Raw genomic sequence first — 21649 nt, 5'->3', positions numbered from 1 at the left:
GTAAGCTCTAGGAACTGGCATTAAGAATCACTGGGATTGTCTTAACAGTCTATTAAATTACAAACCACATTATAAATACCCACTATAAAACAACTGTGAAACTTACCCAGCTGAGTGATTTCCAGTGAGAGATCCCACTCACGTCATGACTGGGTCACGGGCAGACAGAGTTAGGGGTCAGAGCCAGAATCCGCAGTCCCAGGATAGGGATCAGCAAGGTTAGGATACCAGGAAGACAGAGTCAGGAGACAAACTGCATGGCAGAAGCACAGATTAGATCCCTGGAGTCATGCCAGGTCAGGATGCCAGGAGCAGGCAGCACACGGCACACAGCCCAGAAGAGGGCGGAGTCCGGTTGTGCAGACACCAGCCTGTTCCGGCTACTGGTTGAAGCAGGTCCAGCAAGCCAGTCAGTGGTTCTGAGACTCTGTCAGTGGAACTGCAGAGGAGGAGCCTCAAACTGGGGCTGGACTTCATGGCTCCCAGGTAAGCAAGTGTAACCCTTATACCTCTGGGCTGTGGGTCATTGTCCCATGCAGCGGCACTTAGGCTGCTCACACAGAGAACAGCCAAGTCTCTTCTGTAGCCTGAACTGAGCGGCAGCTGCCTTTTAACTCAAACTGTAGAGGCTCCTGCACTAAGCTCCAGAAGGCTCAGGTTCAAGTCCACCTGTTACACATGCATCAGCAGGCTTCCAGATGCAGGACTGGAGCACAGCTGCTCTTGCAGAGCCAGGTCCCAGGCTTGTAGGTCATGACAATTTATTCATTCCCATGCTGCATCATCAGTCTGGGACTCCTGTGGGAAACACCATGCTGTGTGGGAGAGATACCACAGAATGGAGTTACTGAAACAGGCTGCTATGTGTACCTTTGAGGCCTGATCCCGCCACTCTTACATACACTAGAACCTTACTCTGCAAGTAGTCCTGGTCATTTTGGTGAGACCGCTTCGGGAATATTGTACAACTGTGTGTGTAAAGTTGGCAGAATTTGTTCTTTAGCTATGTAAAGCATTATATTGCATGTGCTACAAACCCTTTAAACTTGGTAGTAAACAAAACAAAAAAAGATTCCCAAACCATCTCACAAATGTTTATTGAACCACTAGCATGGGTATGCAGAAATGCACAAAGACCTGGGTTCAAACAAAGCCCCTTTTTCTATTGGTCAGTGTGTCCAAAGATTGGGTACTTATAACATCACATGGGTCTGTCAGCACAGCACTGGGCTAGCACCCACTGGCTGGAGTGGCATTTGACAGAGCCAGAGAGCTGGCTAAGTTAGTATTTGCACCCAGAAAACGTCTCATTTTAAAAACTAAGCAAAGATGTATATCATACAATGAGGTTAACTAATAACAGCATTTATCTGCACTAGCACTAGATGGAACACATGGAGGCTAAGATGCAAATTTTGTCTGCTATTTTTTTTCAGCTGGATCAGAGAATTTAGCTAAAATGTAGGTTTTCTTTGAGAAACTAAGATCCCATTTTCACTGCAAAGCAAACCTCAACTGAACATAGTTTTGAAACATGGTTTTAGTAAACTCATGCTATGATATGGTTTATTCTTTTCTCTCTCAGGTTTGTCTACACTGAGATGTCTTTGAAAAAATCTCTCCTCAGTGCAAGGTCTGCTGGGAACACTACTATAACTTGTTCACCAACTTTTTAGCACTGTGTTGTCTTCTCTGAGCCAGGTTGGGTATAAATACTTGTGAATTATCCACATTTAGGCTATGACTATGCTACCACTTTTGTCAGGGTAACTTTGTTGCTCAGGGGTGTGAAGAAACATCCACCCAAGCTAAATCAACATAGCACAGGTGTGGACAGTGCTATATTGATGGCAGATACTCTCCCACTGACACAGCTCTGGCTGCTCTTTGGAGGCGGTTTAATTATGTTAATGAGAGCACTCACTTGCGTTGGCATAGAGCAGCTACGTGAGTGGCCTTACAGCAGCACGCCTGCATTGATACAGTTGTGCTTCTGTAAGCTTGCTAATAGGTCAATGGTCTAATGCTCTCACCATTGCTTCTTGTAATGGAAGCTTGAAACAATGGGTGATATGCCAGGAGAGTCATGATAAATTGTGTTCCATGTAATAGACTAGTTAACAATGTATACAAGACAAAACCATGTGATGTGCTTCATGGGACCTTTCGTAGTGTATGTGATTCGAACAGCAAAACCTTCGGTAAAGAGCAATCTCAATGTGCTCCTGGCTAGCCTGAAAGAGCAAAAGACTTTATAGCCGGCTTGGCTCAAATATTCCTGGACATAGTGACAAGATTTTGTGTGAACAGCAGATAGTTCTGGATTGCAGGTCAGACTAGCTAAAGTGAAGTTCTGGTGCATTTGTCAGGCAAATCAAGTGTATTACATAGTTCTAATGTTACCATCGCTGGAGCATTAAACAATTCCCTGAAAGTCCCAGAGCCATTGTCAGGAACTAGCACTGTTTACAAATTATGGTACTTGTAAGCACTGGGCCACCCTCATGAAAGTTCTGTGAAACCGCAACAATTTCTGATCTTTCATTCATACATAATTCCTGGTTGACAACAGTACATAAAAGAAACAAGCCCCAGAAAACCCCACTCTGGATTTTCCCCTCCTATCGTGTGCCTCTTAAAACCACCCTGCTATGAACTTGGATGTACGTTGTCGGGCAGGTGCTGTATGCTATGTAAAAGACTCATTCCCTCTGGCGATGTCTACACTAGCACACTACGTCGAAGTAGCCTATTTCGACGTAAGAACATTGAAATAGGCTACTTCGACGCGTATCATCTGCACATCCTCCAGGGCTGGTGCCATCGACGTTCAACGTCAAAGTAGCGACAGAGAATGTCGAAAGGAGCCGCCCCGGAAGGAAATGTGGAACATCCACACAAACATGCGCTCCCCGTTGAAATAAGGGGCCAGCAAAGCCCCAAGCCGCTCCCTTAAAGGGCCCCTCCCAGACACACTCAGCCTGCACAGCACGAGATCCACAGAGCCGACAACCAGTTGCAGACCCCACGCATGCAGCACAGACTCCCAGCTGCAGCAGCAGCAGCAGCAGCAGCAGTCAGAAGCCCTGGGCTAAGGGCTGCTGCAAGTGGTGACCATAGAGCCCCGCAGGGGCTGGACAGAGCATCTCTCAACCCCTCAGCTGATGACCGCCATGGAGGACCCCGCTATTTCGACGTAGCGGGACGCGGATTGTCTACATGTGCCCTACTTCGATGTTGAACGTCGAAGTAGGGCACTATTCCCATCTTTGGATAGGAATAGCGATTTCGACATCTCGCCACCTCACGTCGATTTCAACATCGAAATAGCTCACGGCACATGTAGACGTGATGCGTGCTGTTTTGACGTTGTGCCAGCTACTTCGAAGTAGCTGGCTAGTGTAGACGCACCCTCTGTGTTTGCCACTGGGCTCAGAGCCCAACTCAGAACAGTTCAAGGTAGCAGCCACCATTTTTAGCTCTGTCAAGGATCCATGCCATTTTATTAACTCAGCATTTGTAGACGGCCTCACCTAATCGGGTGGCATTTTGTCTCACACCATTTCACTGGAGCCATTACGTGTTACAGTATAAGGGCTCTGATAGTCTGCCTCTCCCCTCAGTGTATTGGGACTCCTTTGCCACCCTTGCCCAGCTTAAAGCAGCCTTAAAATTGGTGGACCCAGCAAGAAGAGGCTATCTTTTGGCTAGGGAATCCCCGAGCAGCTCAGAACCACTGTAGTAACGCCTACATTTCCCTCCCCTACTCCTAGCACTTAGCATATGGGGCATGGGAAGGCCCTCTTTATGCTGTCATGATCCTTGTCTTCCAGAATGGCCCTTTGAGGCCATGGCAGCTGCTACACATATTCTAAGCTGTGCCAGTGACCAAGCCTGGCCCCTGAAGAGCCCTAAGGCCAAAGAAGCATAATCCGTTCTGCCCCGGCGCAATTGCAACACGAGATGTGAGCCAATATACTTACATTTCTTGTTGATGCCTTTAAAGCGCTACACAGATCCATACGTCTGACCTTATCAGACAACATCACTCCCAGACTAAAACAGCCCGGGTGTCCCATTTACCCCCTCCTTCCTCTCCATCGCTGTGGCCTTTCACATCCCTACCCTAGGGCATCTTCTGGGATGCCCACAAGAAATGAAACAGGCTAAGCTGTTAAAAACTCCATTTTATTCTGTCCTCTGGGCTTCCTGGTGATTCCCTTCTGCTCTACTTCTGTCCTTCAAGCTCAGCAGGACTCCGGTCCTCCTGCAAACATCCAGCGGAGAAGAGTGCATGCAGCCTTTTCCAGCAAGTACAGCCCACGCAAGTGTAACTGCTTGACAGGTGGCCTGGAACCCGGGACCTCTGGAGCTTTGTGCAGGGGCTTCAGGAGTTTGTGCTAAAAATCAGCTGCTGATCAGCAAAGGCTGTGGAGGAGACTTGCTTTTTCTCAGGCTACAGCTGCATTGCGAGATAAATTTGAATTTAAGACCATTAGCTCGATATTACCATGTGACTGTCTTACACTGTAAATACCATTAGCTTGATTTAGGGACCACTAATATTGATATCATAATATTGTTGGAACCGGCTGGGACCAGCATCAAGTTTGAATTTAAAAGGCCAGTGTGGAAGCGCCACGTCTTAAAATGGAGGTTTATTAGCCACCAGAGGTGTCCTGTATGTGATCCACAATGCCCCTCAGTGCTCCGCTCTGGCTGCTGCTCTCCAGGTGTGCAGGAATTAGGTAACAGGAAGACTGTGGATTTCAATTCAGGACCGGGAAGCCTGTGGCTGCGGGGCCATGTTTGTACGAGAGCCTGAGAAATGTCTTTCTTTCCTTGCTGTCAGCGCTGTGAGTGCATCTTCCCATTACAAATAGCCCCAGCAGGGAGCTCATGGTTCTGTCTGTACCTCTGCCAGCTGAGCACTTGGTATTTTTTTTCCTGCGCCGCCTGGCGCCAGCCACTGCCCCACGTGGCAGCAAAACTGTTGTGGAGGTTGTGCTTGCGTAAGAGGCCGAGAAACTTCTCAGGGGTTTACATTTGTGCATGAACCCCTCCATCTCCCCCACAGGCACCATGCAGTTGGAGTCTTTCCTGCGCTCAACCACATCACATGGGTAGCCCCTGATCCAATAAAAGGATGTGCCTGCCGTTCAGTGCTGACCATGCTGCCAGGCAGCACCATGTCCTGGCTTGCCCGTGGTTAGGGGTTCAGTAGTGGGAAAGATTTTCTGGGACTTGCAGCTTCTGGAGGGAAGTCTCCCCCAGCAGCTAAGATTTTCAGGGGCTTGCAGCCGTCATGGGGGACTGCTTCAATTTCCCCTGCCTCCAAAATATTTTCAGGGCCTTTCTGCCACTGGGGGGAAGTCTCCCCCAGCAGCTATGAATTGCGGGGGCTTGCAGCCCCCTGGGGGTGACTACCTCAACTGCCCCCCCCCCACTGAACTCCCTCCTCCTTCCCCAACAAGGACCTGGGGAGCTAGCTGCTACTGGTGGGAAGTCTCCCCCTGTGGCTATGAATTGCAGAAGCTTTCAGCTGCCCAGGGAAGACTACCTCAACTTGCCCCTCACTGAAATCCCCCCATGCTTCCTGCTCCAACAAGGACCCGGGGGGCTAGTTGCCGCTGGTGGGAAGTCTCCCCTGGCGGCTGCAAGTTGCAGGTCTTGGCTACCACCCAGGGGCAGGCAGGTGGTTCAAGTGGCCCTCGAGCCACAGACCCCACACCCCAAAAAGATTTTTGGGAACCATGTCAACTGGCCATTTAACCTTCTGAACACCAAACAGCCCCACAATGGCAATGAAATTTGGCAAGCCCCATCACCGTGTTGGCCATGTGTGTGTAGCGAAGAGGGAAGCCAAAAATCTTTTTTCCTAGCCTTTTCTATCCTCGTTCTTCTAACTTTACACCCCTTCTTCACACAGGGAAGTGTGGATGGAGGGCCAATTGAGAAGACAGACACTGCACAGAATCTGTATAATTGACAGGGAAGTCAAATACTCTGCCCCACCAAATCTCTTCTTTCAAAACTTTTACTATTTACTCTTTCTTCATGCTTTTCTTTGTCCCTGTGTTATTTTCAGGGATCAGATGCAATCAAGGGAGAGGGGACAGTCAGCGGAGGACACGCACCTGCTGATTTTTATAAAATCTTCCATAATTCAGTTATAGGTACAGTTTTAAAAAGCAATTCACTTATAGAAGAAAGACACTTTTGTGCACTTAGTGCTTTTTATTGATGCCCTACTTTTCCTTTCTTCCATCTGGAAAAATGGGCATTTGCTTACCATGGGAGGGGAATGAGGGCAATGCAATGTGGGAAGATGATGTCAAATACCAGCGAAAATACCCAGAATGCCACGTGGCTGAGGGAACTGTGGGCTAGGTTCCCACAATGCGCTGCTGCAACAGTCAATGTTTGCCGATTGAGTGTGGCAGCCATAAGTCAACTTTGTGAGGCGCATGTGTGGGGGGGGTGAGGATCGTCAAATTCGAATTTATAAACGACAGTGTTACAGAATCAATATTAATAAATTTGAATTTCTCTCATAGCGTAGACGTAGCCACAGTGTAAGCTGTCTAGGTGTCACTACATGGGCCAGTGAACCAGGGGTCTATGTGTGGCCCAGGAGACATTTTGTTTACCAGTACTCATGCACAGAATTTCCAGATTCTGCTGGTTTCTGGCCAGGTCACTTTTTTTTTTTTTTTTGTACTGGCATTGCTAACGAGGCACACATGCACAACTAGTGCACGTTGATTGAGGTGCATGCCGATTGCACACAACATTGACTGTAAAAGCCATGTGCTCCCCCTGCAGCCAATCTCAGCACTGCTATAGTTCAGCTGTCACAAATTCTAAGTGCACAAGCCCAGTTAGCAGAACTACCCTATCCCGGGAGGCCACCGTTGGCTATGACCCTCTTGTAGCTCACTCACTAGCCTAGGCTGCCCGTTGCTGTGGTAAGCCCTTGTGGGCAGGAGCTATCTTCATTGTGTTCTGTATTCAGTGTCAAATACATTGTGGACACTTAGGCCCAGATCCTCAATGGCATTTTGATGCCTGACATCCGCAGGAACAGTAATTAGGTGGCTAAATACCTCTGAGAAACCCGCCAAAGATTGCTGTAAAAATCAGCTTTCCTGTCATCAGCTAGAAGGAACCAGAAGGCTCTGCAAGCAAAAGACAGGCCCCGTAGGTTTCTGTTTGGCCAGGGATATAGCTGGGACCCCAGGTGTGACTACTTCAAGGAGCCATATCTCTGGATGTTTTTTGGAAAGCCAGCATGCACCAGGAACATATCCATGGCCTAACAATGCCCTTCCCAAGGTCTTAATGCTCAACCAGGCCCTCTTTCTCTCCCTATTCTGACAGTTCCTGCAGCCTTCCATAGCAGCCTGGTGCAGCTTTTCAAGTCTTACCACAGAGTGGATCTAGTTGACTTGAAAGTGAAAAGCCTTCCAGCTCGCCAGACCTATTAGCATGACAGTGAACTCCTGAAAAGCCATTAAGTGGTAATGAAGCCGCTTCATAGGCCTGGGCCAATCAGGAGATATAGACTGTCAGTTTTTAAACTTACTGACCAAAAGAGTTGTGTGTTACATAACACGTTAAAATTCCTTTCAAGTATGTCATTAATTTGGTGCTGAAGATTATAAACATCACATTTCTAAAAACCTTTCCATAGATTTTTAGATGTACAATCTGAGTATTTGTCTTTTGGTCTTCAGAGCTACAGTTTTTTTCAATACATTCTTCAAAAAAACAGTCTTATGTAAAATACATACTTTAATTTTAGTTATTATAGTACAAAAACTTGCTTCCAAAATTTTCCTGTCCATCCCTGCTCTCTTTTTGCACACCTACACCCCTCACCTGTTGAAAACAGCCCTTAAAGGGACAGCATCCCTTTACTTCCAGATGGCTGGGTAAATGTGTTTCCCTTTCTCTAGTTCTATTTGGTGAACTAGCTTTAAGAAAACCCTCCACCAAAATCAGTACCTTTGTAAGATATAAAATCATTTGTTACATCTAAAAAGTTTGGAAGTATTTTAATATAATAGGAAGAAATTTAATAATAGGAAGAAATTTCATAGACATGTCTATTGTTATGGAGATCATACAAAACAAATTAGTGTTCCTTTGTTCTAAAAGCAAGAACCTTTGGTATGTATGCACTAAACTGCTCTGATTAATTTAAAATAATGTCTGTTTCAGTGCATTAAATCAGTAGCAATCTGGAATGATTACTTTATGAGGGCTTAAAAGTACATTTAAACTATAAAACCAGCTTAGAAACACTGATTAAGAAAATGTAAATGAGAGAAGAGCGGTAGCATGTAGTCTATAAGATTTAGCGTTGCATTCAGTAGAACGTCTGATTTGCCCTTACTTCCAAAGTTTTTTCAAATGGATCTCTGGCAAAAGTCAAGGTATACAAAAAACACCTGGGACTGACATTTTTCTATTCCCAAATTTAGTGATTTACTTAGGTATCTCCTGCATGCGCAGTCATAATCGGGCAGGCAGTGGAGAACACACTACATTTTCTTCAGAAAGAAATTTTAGAAGAGTGGCTTCTTTTTCTTCAAAAGTCGTTTGCTACATGTGGATTCAGGGCTTTGGCTGGATGGGGTGAACAGAGAGGAGGGAAGAGAAGAAGGAGGAAGTGCAGAGGGGGCAGGGCCTGGACAAAGGAGGGCTGAGGCATGGGAGGCGTCACAGGCTGGGGAGCTTGCTTCTCCAAGCAGCAGCTTCACACACCCGCAATATCTGCCTGCACTCTTGAATGTGACACTCAGGGAGGCATTTTAGGCAGGTAGAATGAGAGTCAACAGCCTCCGTAGATTGCTTGCAGCCAGCACTGAACTTGAAGCCCACGTACCGAGGCATACCCCAGTACTGGGCGTTCATACTGTGAGACAAAGAGGGAACCAGTCCAACACTCAGATTAAGAGGAACAAAGAAAACCGACACTGCAGTTAACAAGAATGACTAGTACTACCCGAACGATTTACAGAAAGGAAGATAACGTCCCTCTAATGCAGTTGTTCCCAAACTTTTCAGCGTCATGCCCCCCTTTTGATTTTTGAGAAACCCTCAGGCCACCCCCACCTCTTTTCTACCACGGGCCAGACACCCACTGCCACCTGTGAGCCGCCTGCCTGAGCCCCTCTCCTTCCCCAAAGCCAGGCACCGCCAGACCCTCATCTAACCCCATCCTCCTCCTCCTGCCCCCAACCCACACTCACTCACCTTTGCAGGAGGCAGCTAGGCCCTCCATGTGGGCCTTTGCTAGCTGCCTGCTTTTTATAGTGGCTGTGCCGGATCGCCCATGTGAAATGGCACAGGCTGAGAGCTGGAAGCAAAGGCTGACTTTTTCTTTGGGTGTGGGGAAAGACTGAGGAGGGCTGGGGTTACCTTGGCTCCCCCCCCAGAATTTCTTCACCCTTCCCCCCCCAAGGGGGCATGCCCCCCAGTTTGGGAAACCATGCTCTAATGGGAGAAACTTGACGTGACAAAGCTGACTCTCTGACTCCTGATGACAGGCTGTAAGAAGGAAGTGGGGTTGGAGGGGAGTCTAAAGTGGTTCTTCCCTTTATATCTTTGTGCACCAGAATGAGGCAGCTGAGGGTGCATGTGCTGCCCTGGTATGTACCACTAAGGGAAGAGCTCTGACTCTGATGCCCTGGCCACACACACGCACCTGAAGTGGAATGGACTCGTGCTATCACTTGATGAAGCACTAATGTTTGCTATTCCAATTGCGTTGGTTAGTTGTGATTGGTCAGGTTAATTCAGGCCATTATTTTGGTTCCCTGGTTGGACGAGCGTGCGAACCTTTCCAGCATGATTTCTCAGAAGGGTAAAATTGGTTTCCATGAAAACCCACATGTACGAATTCACTTTCTGTAGATATTCGGGCCAGTAAAACTCAGTTACATGACTGTTCCCAAACACAACAGGCCAGGCGGGACCGACACAGGGGCATTAGGGGTGGCATTCCAGGGTCTTGAGCTAAGGAGGGGCCCACAGGCTGCTGCTTCTGTTTATCCAGCCTGTGGCAATTCTCCCCCCAGTCCAGACACTGGTCCCAGTGCCTCAGTGCCTCCCACCCCTGCGGGGCTGAAGCTGCAAGAGCCAGCTCACTAGGCAGCCCTGACAGTCCCTAGGTGTGCTGCATAATAAAGACTAATTAGAGAAAAGGCATGAAAACTGCAGCCAGTGGGAGCTACGGGGTGCATGTGTGGGCATGGGCTGTGTGCACTGTGCAGAGAGGCCTGGATTTGCCAGCCACAACAGGTAGCACAGCAGCGCTGAGCCAGAGCAGGCAGGGAGCCTGCCTTACCCCACAGCATCACTGACTAGGAGCTGCCTGAGCTCTCAGACAGACCCAGCACCTCAAACCCTCTACCCCAGCCTGGAGCCTCTCTTGCACACAGACCTTGCACCCCTCCTGCTCCCTAACCTCGGTCCCAGCCCGGAACCCGCTTCTGAGCCCAACTCCCACTGAGATCCTGCACCCCTAACTGCCTGCCGCACCTCAATCCTGGGCCCATCCCTGGCCCCACCCCACAGCCCATCTCTCTTGCTGGAGCTGCACCCACTCCTGTATCCAATCCCCTGCCCCAGATCTGGGTCCAATCCCATCCTCCAAACTCCCACACCCCACAAAATCTCATAGGGCCAGGCCCACAGGAGAGTTAATTCGGCCCTGACAACAGAGTTACAAGGCCTACCAAAGGAAATGCATTAAAAGGTGAGCTGGAACACTGGTAGATTTATTTATTTATTGGGTCCATATTACCCCAGCTGTAGTTACAGGAGTGGAAGCTGAGCTTATGTCTTTACTATAGTAGCAGGATACTTAACCCAGAGGGTATGACGGCGTGGGTGGAGGAGCTCTCTGTGTCCCAGAAGGAGTCTTCACAAACTCTAATTCCTCCCTGCTACAATCCCCACAGGTGAGATCCCAGATTACCAGTGAAACCAGCCTTCCAACAGGATAGGCTGGACAGGAATCCTTTCTTCTCACTCTATGCCACACTCAGCTCCTGCTGCTCAGGAAGAGTCACAGGAATCAAACTCGGTGTCTTCCAACACATCGTAGTGTGAGACCTCAGGGTGCTGGGAGGCACAACGTGCCTTTTGCTCTAATGACTCTATTACATAGGCACAGTACGTTGGCAATGCTTCCACTGACTAACCAAATGTGTCGAGCCTGTTTGTCTCACCTACCACTTCTGAGCTTCCAAACTGGGAGCTCGCTTTCCTGAACTGCAAAAGTTCCTTCATATCCTTCATCAGATTGCTGCAAGGAAGCAGGAAGGAAAACAAACAAAAAACAAAACAAAAAAAGAGGTAAAACTGCTTTTCTGATGCTCAGAGGGGTTTATTTAACTTTTTTTTTACTTACAGATCCTTCCTCCATGCGGATCATTTTTGATACAAGCTTCCCCAACCCCAGAATTTCTAGGCTTTTGTGAAGCTAATCAGAACGACTCTTTCCAGGGCTTCTGGGGCTCGTAAGCTGCTGGGTTATGAAGACCCATGAGTTCATTGTTTAAATTAAGTTCTTCTCTACAGAAACACCACTGGTATCCCATATGGTCTCAGCAAACCCGCCATCCGCTTTTCACCTAAATTACATTTCGTTAATTGAATTAGTTACCATTTTATCAGCTGCCGCTTTGCAGTAGTTTGCGAACCCCAAGGGGCTCAGACCACGCTTGGTAAAGAGCTTCTTCCACCCCACTCTCTCATTTATCACAGTGACAGTGCACAGCATTGGGAAAAGAAGGCGGGGGGGCGGGGAGGGAGAATATTCCATCCTTCACCAGTACCCCAGCCATCTCTGAGCATCCTGCTGGCTGACCTCTGCTAGCAGAGCAGCCCTGCGCTGACCTCCAGCTGCAGAAGGGACGCGTTCTCCCCTTTGTATAAATCCCACTGAGCCCCCAAAATGGCATGTGTTGTAAGCATGAGCATCAGACGGGAAGCCCAGCAGCCAGCCAGGGGTGTCCTGTGTGATTGCCGGTTCCATATGCCGAGAGGCTAGTACCAGCAAACAGGCCTAGGCTCAAGGGATATGGTCTCTCCTTTGGATGGCATTCTCAAAGGGAGAGGCGGCCACGTGGCTGGCTAAAATAGGTCTGTCAGCATCTGGCAGCAGAGCGTGACGCATGTCACCTGCCTCAGTCCTGTTCCCTTTTCAGAAAGACACTGCAGGCTTCACAATTGTTGCATGCTGGCTTTTGTTACAGTGAGACGCGAGGGCCTTGTCACAGCAGATATTTGTGACTGATGCATCGGGGGACGCAACGTAGCAGCAGGTGTTTCTCCGCTACAGGAAGACGCAAGTAGGCTCTGAGGCTGCAGCCGTCTGGTTCCTAGCACCAGTGAAGATGCCGTGATAATATTTCATAAGTTGTTGCCCTTTTGTAGTGCTTTCATCTGGGGATCTCAAACGCTGCAAATATTAACAAACAGAGCCTCACAAGAGCCCCGACAGGTAGTTCTGTGCTATTATCCCCTTTTTACAAGTGGCAAAATTGAGGCACGTCAAAGGTAAGTAAGGGGGTCAAAGTCACACAGCAAGGCAGTGAGAATGGGCAGGGAGGGGTGCACAGCGAATGACAGATGGCCAAATACAGCAGAATTGCTGCCTACTATAGTATTCAACAGATATAGCACCTTAATCCCAGAAAACTCCAGAACACTTTACAAAGCACATCATTAAAACAATCACAAATTGTTCAAAAATAGTTAAGGTTGAATACAAGTTTCAGTGGTGCCTGGCTGGTGTCCAAAACATTGCACCTCCTTGACTACAATTCTACGGGTTTAAAAAAATAATCCAAAAGGTTGAATACCTGAAAATGAACAGTTCGAGGATTCAGCTAGTCCCCACTGCCTTTATCACTCCTATCATCCACCCAATTTACAGTACCATCCAAACATCGCCCCCTAAAATGAGCAGAATGATGTGCAAAGGTAAACATAAACCCAAATGGCTAGGGGATTATTAAAAATGATTCCCTGGTGGAGGAAATGGGATTTTATAATGTCCAAGACATTTATTATTTTGATCTGTCTGCCAATTTTGTCTGCTTTTTGCTATAGATTTAGAGAAAGAATATACATTTAGCTCCCTCTTTTAGTATAAGCCATCTTTATAAGGAATCATGTCTAGACCTTCTGAGAGTGAGATTACAGTAATGGAAGCGTGAGGTAATGAGAGGCTGAACAAGAGACCTGGCAGTCGGAAAAGGCCAAACCGTTGAAATACTATTGTCTGTTATCAAAACACAAAAGCAGTCCAGAAGCACTTTAAAGACTAACAAAATAATTTTTCAGGTGATGAGCTTTCGTGGGACAGACCCAGTTCTTCAGACCATAGGCATACCAGAACAGACTTGATAGTTAAGGAACAGAGAACCAAAAATAGTAATCAGCGTGGACAAATCGGAAAAAAAATGATCAAGGTGAACAAATCAGAGAGTAGAGGGGTTGGCAGGTGGGGAGGGGAGTCAGGAATTAGATTAAGCCAAGTATGCAAAAGCGCCCCTAAAATGACCCAGAAAATTTGCATCCCTGTTCAAACCAGGTGTTAATGTGCCAAATTTGAATATAAAAGAGAGTATATAATTCAACACATTAACACCTGGTTTGAACTGGGATGCGAATTTTCCGGGTCATTATAGGGGATCTTTTGCATACTTTGCTTAATCTAATTCTTGATCCCACCCCCCCGCCACCCCTCTACTCTCTGATTTGCTCGCCTTGATAATTTTTTTTCTGATTTGTCAACCTTCATTACTATTTTTGGTTCTCTGTGACTTAAATATTGAGTCTGTTCTGGTATGGCTATGGTCTGAAGAAGTGGGCCTGTCCCACGAAAGCTCATCACCTAACAAATTGTTTTGTTAGTCTTTAAAGTGCTACTTGACTGCTTTTGTGTTTTGATAGTATATAGGCTAGCAGGGCTTTCTCTCTGTTACTATTGGCTGTTATGTAAAGGGTAAGAGAGAGGACCAAGTCAAAAGGAGAGATGGTGGGATGGAGGTGTTACCTTCTGTGATTGATAGTGAGAATGGGTTGGAGGGAAAGATCACACGCTCAGTTTAGGCCAAGTTGATCTTAAATTGCCAGCTGGACATCTGTGGGGAGATGTCAGAAAGACAGGCCAAGATGAGGAAATGGACAGAGGGAGAAAGGTCTTACGGCTTCCAGTTGCCTACCAGCTGCCTTAGTTGCTTTTAATTTATCTTGTGAGGCTGACAGGGCCATTTCATACCACTTAGGGTGCACCTACGTCTTCCCAGGCCTCTGGAAAATACTGTGAGTGATCAGTAGGGGTTCATCTGGAAGGTGCTGACCACTCAGTACTCTCTGGTGCATAGTGTGCAATTAGTTTAAATCTCATTGAACGGATGAGCTTGTCCATGCCTTTTTTTCCTTATGAAAGGTAAAAGTGGCTTGTGAGCTGTTGCAGGTCTGAAATTAACAAGTCTGCAAATAGCTTGTGAATCTCTTCCATGCCTATGCACTTGCCAAGCATCTCTTTATCTTTTGACATAGTTGGTCTTGGCATCTGAAAGCAACGTGGAAGAATGTGATACAGACTTCCAGTAGCTTCTGTGTAATTAGAATAACACCCTCCTCAGGCTGCCACTGCAGAAAATAGCTGACAGGGCTACGGACTGAGCAGTTTAAAATGCCAGTACTGGGGATGAGATCAGTAGAGATTTGGACCCTCCAAAGCATCTTCCTCGGCTTTACCCAACAGCCATGTAGAATCTCTTCTGTAGATCATAAAGAGCTTGCTTGGCCTCTTGTGGATACACCTGGTAAGAATTTCCTCCAAAATCTGGTTATACAGGGAAATCTTTTGTGTTCTGATCATTCTTTTTTAGGTGGCAGTATTCCAGGTAACTGTTTGACTCATTCTCAATTTGTTCTTGCTCCATCCTTCTCAATAACATGCCCGAAGACCTCTAGTGGGTTTGTTGTGTCATATATTTTCTCTATATCTTTAGGTCGTTACCGCCAAAATTTGTTTCAACCCTACGTCATATTCTGCTTCTGAATTCTCATGGACTAAAATGCCAGCCTTATATATTCCTCTTCCAACCAGGCCTTGCGCCTTCTCTTTTCCTGGGGAGTTTTGATGCTGAACGCTGGGCAACAAAAGCAGAATCATCTGCCTGGCATCAAAAGCACCGTTACTGTGGTAACCTCAGGGTGGAGTAGAAATTGTCAGAATCCACCAGCTCCATCTAGTGCAGAGAATGTTGCTGCACCAATTAACATGGACATTCTGGGTTGGATTCACCAGCCTGTTGAGTCTGCTTTGTGCTGCTCCAGTTGGAGCAGATTTTAAGTGAGCATAACAGGTTGCCTTGGGTACTCCATCAGGTGGCAGAGGATGGTCAGTGTAATGGTTCCAACACCCCCCCGCCCACTCCTGGTTCTGGTGGCCGGTGCATGACTGGGCAAAGGAAATTGTGTCCAGAGAACCATTATGTCTTTCTGATCTCTGATTGCTATAGATTTGGGGCCCCCCTCAATCAGTGATAAAACAGTCCTGAAGCCTCATGGTCTGGTAGCTGGACATGCTCTCTGGGCTTCTACTGAGCACAGATCAGTCAGCCCGGGGAATCTGGACCCATATTTTCCACGAGAGGAAGAAAATATGTCTTTACTGCATCAATGAGTCTCTTTAGGTCTCTATCCCAGTGCCTGCAGAGCCCCTTCCTTTTGAAAGGGGCATGTTAATGAGCAGGTTTGAAAGATGCTAATGAGGTGCTGCAATGAATATGCAGTGCCTCATTAGCATAATGGCGGCCATGGCATTTCAGAAGTGCGGCATTTCATATTGTGCGCCACCCGTGGAGACGGGACCTTCCGAAAGGACCCTCCCAGTTTTTGAAAGACCTTCTGATCACCAGAGAGGAAGAAGGCAGCACCTCATTAGCATCTTTGAAACCTGCTCATTAACATGCCCCTTTCGAAAGGAAGGGGCGTTTGTAGACCCAGCCTATAGGTGCAGAGACCACAGTAATTCAGTAATGTCCTCACTTGCACCATTCTTTTTGAGAAGCAGTGGGATTGAGATCCTCTGGGTGTGCTGAGCTCTTAGAGAACTGTCCCCTCCCTGATTGTCCTTCCAGCAAGCAATATTCACCAAACACTCACCTATCAATCCCTAAGCATTTCATGCAACCTGCCTCAATGGTTCAGCCTAGCAGTAGTCCCATTAATAAAAGGGCAAATACAGTGCCCATCTATAAAAAGGGGAATAAGAATAACCCAGGACACTACAGGCCAGTCAGCTTAACTTTGGTGCCAGGAAAGATAATAGAGCAGGTAATTAAAGAAATCATCTGCAAGCACTTGGAAGGTGGTAAGCTAATAGGAAACAGTCAGCATGGGTTTGTAAAGAATAAATCTTGTCAAACTAATCTGATAGCTTTCTTTGATAGGATAATGAGCCTTGTGGATAGGGGAGAAGCGGTAGATGTGGTATACTGGGACTTTAGTAAGGCATTTGATACGGTCTCTCATGATATTCTTATCAAAAAACTAGGCAAATACAATTTAGATGAGGCTACTATAAGGTGGGTGCATAACTGGCTGGATAACTGTACCCAGAGAGTAGTTCTTAATGGTTCTCAATCCTGCTGGAAAAGTATAAAAAGTGGGGTTCCACAGGGGTCTGTGTTAGGACCGGTTCTGTTCACTGTCTTCATCAATTATTTAGATATTGGCATAGAAAGTACGCTTATTAAGTTTGCAGATGATACCAAGTTGGGAAGGGTTGCAACAGCTTTGGAGGATAGGGTCATAATTCAAAATGATCTGGATAAATTGGAGAAATGGTCTGAGGTAAACAGGATGAATAAGGACAAATGTAAAGTGCTCCACTTGGGAGGGAACAATCAGTTTCACACATACAGAATGGGGAGAGACTGTTTAGGAACGACTACAGCAGAAAGGGATCTAGGGATTATAGTGGGCCACAAGCTAAATATGAGTCAACAGTGTGATGCTGTTGCAAAAAAAGCAAACATGATTCTGGGATGCATTAACAGGTGTGTTGTGAACAAGACACGAGAAGTCATTCTCCCGCTCTACTCTGCGCTGGTTAGGCCTCAGCTGGAGTATCGTGTCCAGTTCTGGGCACTGCACTTCAAAAAAGACGTGGAAAAACTAGAGAGGATCCAGAGAAGAGCAACAAGAATGATTAAAGGTCTAGAGAATGTGACCTATGAAAAAAAGTTGAAAGAATTGGGCTTGTTTAGTTTGGAAAAGAGAAGATTGAGGGGAGATATGATAGCGGTTTTCAGGTATCTAAAAGGGAGTCATAAGGAGGAAGGAGAAAACTTGTTCTTCTTGGCCTCTGAGGATAGAACAAGGGGCAATGGACTTAAACTGCAGCAAGGGAGGTTTCGGTTGGATATTGGGAAAAAGTTCCTCACTGTCAGGATGGTCAAACAGTGGAATAAATTGCCAAGGGAGGTTGTGGAATCTCCATCACTGAAGATATTTAAGAACAGGTTAGATAGATGTCTATCAGGGATGGTTTAGATAGTACTTGGTTTAGATAGTACTTGGTCCTGCCATTGGGGCAGGGGGCTGGACTTGATGGCCTCTCGAGGTACCTTCCAGTCCTAGTGTTCTATGATTCTATGATAATGACAAACGGGTCAAGCACATATTACTTGCCTTTGTGTTAGTCATGGGTTTGAATGGACTTTGGCAACATATCTCTCCCTCTGAGCTGCTGAGCCCCTCTTTGGGCTATTTTGATTTATGTCTAGAGTGTGTGGTCTTCAATGCCTTTTAACAAACCACAATGATATCTACACTTTAATCTGTTTTCAATTCTGCAGTAATATTGCAGATTTGGAAAATAAGGCCAAGTCTACTGATGAATGCCATCTCTGGCCAAACATCTCTGGAGTAAAGTCTTCCCTGGGTTTTGTTTCTGACGCTATTACTTCAGCCAACATAATTCCAAAATCCTGTAATACCTTCAGTGGTTGGGCAAGTTGAATCTGTCCTGTAAGTTTCCTTGCTACATATCCACCCAGGGAACTCAGTACTTTCCTGGAAGGCAGACGCTGAAGGGGATGTCTGTGAATAATCACCCAATCATGAGCTTCAAGTGTGATGCTATAGGAAAAAAAGGCTAACATAGTCCTTGGAGGTATAATGAGGAGAACATGAAATAGGAGTAGGGTGTTGATATTGCTTTTGCATGTAGCTTTGGGGAAAACAGTACTAGACCAGTATCCAGTTCTGGTATCCTTACCTGACAAAAAATGTTGCCACATTAGAGGGGATCTGGGAAAGAGCTATGAGAATGGTTAACCTTCTGGGAACCTGCTTTGCAGTGAGACTTCTAAGCTATGCCCAGATTACAGGGATTTGTTAACAGAAGTTTTTGTTGGAAGATATCTTCTAACAAAGTGTCTGTTGACAGATCACCACCAAGCTGACAAGCAGATCACAAGAGTGACCCGCTCTGTTGTCAGAGAGTGGCCAGACTGCCTGAGTGTTCTATCAGCAGAATGGCCAACCAGAAGCACAGCACACAGGGCTGCCTAATGTCCCAGAAGCCCGTCTGTTGACAGAGGGCCCCCAAAATGTCCAGACTGGCTTTCTGTCAACAGATCTCTATCAAGAGGAGTGTTATTTCTCATAGAGAGTGGGGTGCAGCTGTCGACAAAAGTGTTGTGTTCTGTTGACTTACTGTTGACAGAATGCCTTGGGAATCTGGATGCTCCGCAGGTTTTGTGTTTACCAACAAAACTCTCTAGTGTAGACATAGCCTTACAGAGCTCAACTTATTTAGTTTATTGAAGATGTTGGGAAGTGACTGGATTCTGGTCTGTGAGAACCTACCTGTAATATAAACATCTTCTCCAGGCAAAGCTGACAGAACCAAACCAGGGCAAATTGCTCACCTCCTTTATAACACAAAGACATTCCCAGGTCAATATATACTTAGGTCTTACCCAAAACAGCACGCTGTGCCAATCCTATAGAATCTAAAATCTAAAGGTTTATTAATAAAAGAAAAAAATAATAGGTTGAGAGGAATAATTGTTAAAGAAGACAAATTATGTACTTCAGTCACAAAGTTCTTGATGCAGGCTCCAGCAGATGGAGTAGGCTGCTATCTTAAATGTCTCCGGAATACATCTTTTGTTTGCATGGGTCAGCAATACTTCCAGGCTCAGTTCATAGCAGGGATGCTCCTGAAGTGATGAGCTGGATTGAAGACTGCAGATTGAAGACAAAATGGAGGAGCATCAGGGTCTCTTTTACATGCTTGCCCACATGGAGGGAAATTCATTGTTCCTTCCTGTCTGGGAGCACATTCCAAATGGAGAATCATATGAGCAGGTCGCCTGTCTATGTCCTCTCTTGGGCATTCTGCCACTGGCAGCCTCCCAGACGACATGTCCACAGCTAAATTCCTGAGATGTGGATTGGAGTTAAATGATGGTTTACCTGGCTAGGAATCTTTTTACAGGAGGTTGCCATGCCTCTGATTGTGATCTCCTAGAAACTAACATTTCTAATACAAGCACAGAACCTATCTTATAACTCCACATATAAAAATGATACATGCGTAGAAGCAGCATAAACAGATTCAGTGAATCATCAGCTTTCATTAGACCCCTCCCTTGGCTCACTTGGCACAAGATTTGGTGCAAACATAGGACAGTGGTTACAATAATGGTTCTCAGGTTCATTTTAAAACCCAATAACTTCACACGACCCAAGATGAGAACACCTGATACTGGTGAGTTCTTTAGATTATCTGACAAAAGCATGGTAACATCCAGTGGCCGGAAGTTGAACTGGAAAAATTCAGAGTGGAAATAAAGGCCAAGTTTTTAACTATGTGAGAGATTAACCACTGGGACAGTTCACCATGTGGTGTGTGGTAGATTGTCGGTCACTTCCAGTTTTTAAATCAAGACAGAATGTTTTCTTTTTCAAAAAGACTTATTGTAGTCGAATCACAAGTAGCTGAAGTCAATTCAGGCACTGCTGGAAGAAGCTCACTGGCCTGTGTTATAAAGGAGGTCAGACTAAATGATCATAATGGGCTTGTCTCACCTGAATATCTATGAATCTGTGACTGCTCTGATTGCTCATGTGGGGATCTTGTTCAGCATTTTCCCTGGGCTGCCCTCGGTAACAGCACTATCATATGCCTGTTCCAGTTCTCTGCGGAATGAAATGCTTATTAACCTTTTAAAATGACAATGTCATGGTAATCATTATCTCTGTATTCAGCAAAGCCACATGGTTTATATTTATTTTCATTGTCATTCCTTACTGCAAAATTAATTAGTGATCCACCACGGCCTGCATTCAATTGCATTGCCATTAAAACGGAGAGAGCTGCTCCTTCCACTCAAGCTACTTTTGGTTTATCAGAGCAAATGTTGTGGAAAGTTGATCGGTGGCATTTTTATTTTTTGGCCCTCTTACTTGCATTTGATCAAATAAAACAGTTTTTCACACTGTTGGGTCACCATGTTAAGGAATCACAGAGTCGCTTTCTTCAAGCTCTGAATAAGGAGCTTTATTAGACTAAGGAAAACAATTGTCTCCATACCTAGCCTGACTCTGCTTTGCTGTAGTGGCTCTCCCTAGACTCTGCTCCAATTCTTCTATTACTTGGCTTCCTTCTGTAGACTAACGCATGGTCTATACTAGGGAACAAAGTTAATCTCCGATACCCAGTTCTAGCTACACCATCAGCGTAGCTAGAATCGACATATCAGAGTTGACTTTCTGCCCTAGTATAACTCGAGGCTTGCGCTGATGTCCCTTACTCCATGTGATAGACTGGAGTAGTAGGGTCAATGGACAAGCCCAGAGAGATTGATTTTGCTACATGTAGCAAAATCAAACTCCGAGAGATTGATTGCGGCATGTGGAATGCTGGGCAAGTAGAGACATATCCTTAAAGAAATAGTACACACAGCCCTAGAGCAAAGATGAAAGTTACAGGAAGGGGAAGGTTACAGGAATGGCAAATACGGTATTGCACAATAACCATTAACTAACAGATGTCCCCTGAAGTTGCAGGGGAAAATACAAACGTTTACTGACATTTTGGACACACAGTAATTAAGAAAAGGTTGTATGATTTGGATAGATACTATTTCCTTCACCTCCAGTAGGAGCATAGGCCACATTTCCTGGAATAGCTCCGACTGAGGCTAAAATGAGGGGATTAAAGAGGGGGTTTCCTCCACCTATGTCAGAACAGACAGACTTCAAGTGTCTTTGCATTGTGCAACACACAATTTCCACAACTTTAATAGAAATGTGTCATTGGGTGTGGGGGAGATGTTGATGCCTCAGAGTTTAGAGGCTGTGCAGTTCCTGGAGCATTTCAGTGAAGTGCTCATAATCAAGCCTGGGGGAGGGGTTGGTAGTGCCATTTCTGAAGACTACCCATTTGGCACAAGCTGTGCAGTTGCAACACATGCTGAATAAACATATTGCTATGGCTGGACAGAGAGCAAAAGTGACATTTGTTTGTTACACACATGATGCATTTGCCTCTTGTCCATGTCCCGTTGTTCTTGGCACACAAGTTGATGTGATG

This window comes from Carettochelys insculpta, chromosome 6 (assembly GCF_033958435.1).
Source record: "Carettochelys insculpta isolate YL-2023 chromosome 6, ASM3395843v1, whole genome shotgun sequence".
NCBI classification, from domain to species: domain Eukaryota; kingdom Metazoa; phylum Chordata; order Testudines; family Carettochelyidae; genus Carettochelys; species Carettochelys insculpta.
Note: the sequence above shows the minus strand (reverse complement) of the source record.